Below are 5,118 nucleotides of genomic sequence, written 5' to 3'. Positions count from 1 at the left end.
ATATTCTCGAGCGGACGAATTAGGTGTCCGAACGTCAAGAAATTTCTGTGTCGCTCGAAATCTAGTAGTTAGATATGGTTAGTGTTCTACAAGCGGAAACCCCTGGATCCTGCAGAGTCACGGACAATATATTTCCGTAAGAGTCCACTTCAGGGGAATTTAGTAGTTGGTTTTGGCAGGCTTGCTACACATGAGGGGCCAGGGTGTTTCTCAATGGTCATGAGAGGTATGCACATCCTGCGCGAACCTGAAAAGTGCAACGGGGAGTATCAATGAACAAGTGCATGTTCCGAATTAACATAGGTGTTCTCGAACGAGCGACAATCGATTCACACCATCTATAATGTGGTACTTCTGTGTTTGGGAGTCGACTCGTATACGGAGAGCAACGTGTGACCAAGTGGCTCTGATTGTTTCGGAAGTTAGTAAAGAAAAAGTCTGTGGTCAGCAAATAACTGCAGCAGGCCTTCATTGTTGTCCGTGCGTTTCGATTCCAGTCCAAGAGGACCAATTAACTGAACATCAGCAGAGGTAGCTCTGTCTATTTGCATATTTATATCCCCGACAACCACAAGAATATCCCAGGTCTTAGCCTGCTGCAACAAGGCACTCAAAGCGTTGTAAAAGCTGTCTATGGGTGTATCATACCTAGTCTGATGGAGCGCACGCGGCGATTACCGAAGCGAGTCATGCGTATACGGAAGAGCTGTCTGTTTTCCCGCCTGTTTCAGAGTGCTTGTGGATTAACTGAGCATCGGGGTTAGAGGGATAATTTCGAAGTGTCTTTGGCCGTGGCAGCCGAGTCAATTTTAGATACTGTGGCAATGGACAGCGAACAGATGTCAGTCCGTAAGAATGGGCCTGTGGAGATGTCACCGGGAAAGGGAGGGGGAGAAGAGTATGTGAAAGATAAAGGCGTCGGGAGTAACCTATTTTCGTGTATCCACCCTCCTGTATGCGGCTGATGTCAAAAACCACGGCCGGTGTGACGTAATTAATGATTGTAAGTGTGCAATTCATGGTTGTACCTGGTTACGGATGTAACTAGGGCACCCAGACCTAGACAGGAGGACAATTGGGATCATCCATCTAGGCCTTTGGCTCAAAAACCTAACCGCACGACAACGTCAGTTAGCGTAAGGCCATCTAGCAGCCTACACTTTTAAAGAGTAAGTGGTGACACGTGTTCCAACCCCAACCTGAAGAACGAGGAATGTGTTAGTTCGAAATCTACCCATTGACAAACCTGGTGTGAGAAGCTGAGTGTCACACGTAAACTATCCAGTATGGCTCAATGGGTTATGGAGGATCACAAGCCATCACGCCGCGGTAAGGTCCACTGTCTTCATGACGGGACAAGGAAGCTACTCAATGTTACTCGTTGGCACGTGGCACACCATCCCCGGGAGTTCAGAGTATAATTTAATTAGGCGATTTACTGGACGACCACTCCAACGTAGCCTGTGTGGTTGAAGCAGAATTTTCAAGGAACGGAAGAGGCCAATGTAAATGGAAATACTCGAAGCTGCTGCATCGAATTCGCAAAAAGGGACCTAACAGGTTAGTTAATCGAGGGTAACATTGGAAACCTAATGCACAATAAAGACCATCATCTAGTTCGCCAAGCAGTATACCTGCAATACAGTCATCCCCATACCCGGAGCCCAAGTCTTTGATTCGGCACGCTCATTTTGACCCGTGGTGCGAGAACTTATATCCTCCATCAGTTACTTGGATATTAATATGCCTTTCTGCGTAGAAGCGCTATTGGGATGAAGGGCCTGATGAGATTCCAGAAGGGTTGTTCAAACACGACTGGAAATCTTTGTTTCGACCAGTTTGCTCGTGCGTATAAGAGAACAAGAAAGTGCTCTAGGGAATTAGGGTCAATCGGTGATAGCATTCGTGCTGAGAAAATGTAGCCGAAAAAACTGTTTTAACCATAGCGGTGTAAGTCTCACGCTAATCATAACCCGACAACCCGTTCCATTTCTGTTGCAACTCCTATCTTGGGATCGTGAGGGGTGGGTCCAAGAGCATCAAGCAGGAGGGTGTGTTGACCATATCTTTACATGGTGCTTAAGCAGCTCCACACAGAGCGTCAAACAGCCATGGTTTTCCTCAAATTCAAAGGAGACTACGAATGCGTGAACAGATGGGCTCTTCCACACATTATTGTCAAAGAAGAATGTCCCTGAAGTTTGCAAATGTCCTTCTTACCTGAAGCTTTTCACATCCAGCGGGATTAAGGTGCCAAATGCATCGACCAGGGGTCTCTCCACAACTGGTGCAGTTCATCAAGGTTGTTTACTTCTCCTTTTATCTCGGTGGTAGGGTCGACTTTATGCTGAAGTACACACCCAAGCGCTTCCGGATATAGCGGCATCTGGAGAGATTTCAAGACTTATATCGTGCAGGCGACAACATTGTGTTTTTTGACGGTTAGTTGTCCACGCAAAGTAATTTAAAAAATATCGGAGGTAGACTATTCACGGACTGAGTTGGACCATGTGGCTATAAGTTGCTGATGGAGAGCTTCAATTAAAGATTCTCGTTACTTCTAGGGTACGCAGCTTACCTTCGATCATGCCATCGTGCGGGCTCGTTTACCATTTTTCTTTCCGTCAGCATTACGCGTGCTCAAGGGGGCAAATCGATGCCATCGTGCGGGCTCGTTTACCACTTCACTTTCCGTCAGCATTACGCGTGCTCAAGCGGAGCAAATCGGTTCACTACCTGTTACGAATTCCAGCAGCCAAACTGTATCGAGCCACTCTGGCTTTGGAGCCACTGGAAACACAGTCATGCTGATGAGGAGGATTGGTTGGAAGTTGCATTGGGGTTTTGGTCTCAGCTTCCAGAACTTTCGGTCCAGGTCATCCGAATATACTAGCTGGATGTCGTCGACGTCAGCAGATTTTTTTGCTGTTAGCTGAACCTTACCAGTAATTAGCAACTAATATAATGCAGATCCCTCAAACACCGAATAATCGGAAGTGTGAAGAATGGCAGAGAACGCTGCTGGATTGGTCAAGGAGATGCAGAAAGCTGCAGACAACAGCCGCAACCTGTTTCAGTTGATTCGATTAAACAACCAAAAGAAAGGTGCCGGTGAAACACTGCGAAGAAGGCAGAACTGCAATTTATTCGTAAGTTCGTCGTCTTGGGCGGTGATCTGAACACTTTAAACGGCATTTTAGCTAGCCCCAGTCAAACACAACCTCTGGAAGAATCCAACGAGCCTGAATGGAATACCGTTGGGTCGATTATCGGGAGAGACAAACTCGTGAGAATCAAGCTGAGTTTCGTCCTGGCTGAGGATGGATCGACAAGTTTTTGGACAGCGCGACTCTCTCAGGCGTCACAAGTTCGTCGTTCCTCATGACCTGAAAACTACTTCTGGCTCTGTCGATCGTCAGAAACATGGTGATATTTGGTGATTAGCGGCGTCTCTTCTAAATATTGACACTGTATATGAAATCTCGTGGGTGTGTAGGATATAGAGCAAGTTTTCGAGTTAGTTCACCACGTCTGATGGTGTGGTTTAAGGCTGCCCTCTCTTGCCATTCCTCTTCAACTTACCTATTTAGCCGCCTGAAGCTGCACTCTTTGGCCCCTACGCGCGCAGGACGTACGAAGGTTGTTAATTTTTATACTGCTCATGTCACCGAAGCAATAGCCGGGTCTGGTGGGAACATCGTATCACTAGTGAAAGTACGCCAGACAGTACCAGGAGAAAGGAACTCTCCATGATGGATGAGCTTCTCACGCTTCAAAGGTTACGCTGGTTAGAACATATACTCCGCCTGCCAGAGAACCGCCTCCTTCGCACAACTCTTTTCGCCCAGCTATGTGCTGAGTAAAAGTTGTCAAGAGTTTGGAGTGTCTACTACCCGACAACGAAGTATGAAAAACACTAACCAATCAACTCAGTAGGGTCGACAAGCGCCGCCTTCCTGGATGCGGATCCCGGGATTCAACTCAGCAATGGTCATTGACACTGGCAGACATGACTCAGTCACGCAGTTGGTGGCTAACGCGTATCAAAGCTATCGACTTCAATGCGTATCCAGTTTAATCAACTCAGTAGGGTCGACAAGCGCCGCCTTCCTGGATGCGGATCCCGGGATTCAACTCAGCAATGGTCATTGACACTGGCAGACATGACTCAGTCACGCAGTTGGTGGCTAACGCGTATCAAAGCTATCGACTTCAATGCGTAGCTATCCAGTTTCCGGAATTAATGACCATGCCACCGATTCCAATGCAGTATCACCGGCATTCTCCCGTTTTCTGGTGACTGAAACGGTAGCAGCTGAAATCAACGTACTTTTGGAACATGGTGTGTAGCTGATATTCTGACAGGCTCCCGCAAATACTAGGCCATAGACCGTATAAGCAAGGTCCATAAGTTTCTCAAAAGAAACGATTGAAATGTTGGAGTTTTGGAGACCATCCACAAGTCGCCCAATTATGCCATCGAATTTGAAACAAAAATAAACTGACAGCACGAGCGCCACTGACATGGATTATCCGCCATTTCTGTAACGTCTCCAGCCAAGCACAGAAGGGATCACGGGGACCCCATCCTGGAATGCGTACAACATCAACAACACCCAAACTCTTCGTGATCTCTTTCACGCCTTTCTGCCAAGTCATGTGCTGTCCACCTCGCGGTTTGCGCCATCCTGAAGGAGGCACGGAGAACAACACTCGTCTCGGTAGACGGTGTTTTGGCATGCGTAGCACATGACCGAGCCATCGCTGTCGATGATGCTGAATGTTTTCCCGGATGGAAGTGTCTGCAGCACAACCAAATACCCGTTTTCTAATCGCCTCGTTACTAACACGCTGACGCCATCCAAAACCAGCCACGCTTCTGAGGCATCGGTGGTCGAAAACCTGAAGACGCCTCACATCTTCTGTCCGCAGAGGCCATGTCTCGCGCCCATACAACAACACTGCCCTTACTGTAGTCTGGTACACATGACCCTTAAGATCCAGTGAGATACATTTTGACGCCACAAGTGACGCAAATTAGCAAACGTGATTCGAGCCTTTGAGATTCTTGCACTGACTTCATCAGACACACTTCCGTCAGAGCTAATACAACTACCG

This window comes from Opisthorchis viverrini, assembly GCF_000715545.1.
Source record: "Opisthorchis viverrini unplaced genomic scaffold opera_v5_233, whole genome shotgun sequence".
Classification (NCBI taxonomy): Eukaryota; Metazoa; Platyhelminthes; class Trematoda; order Opisthorchiida; family Opisthorchiidae; genus Opisthorchis; species Opisthorchis viverrini.
This window is presented reverse-complemented; position numbering follows the sequence as displayed.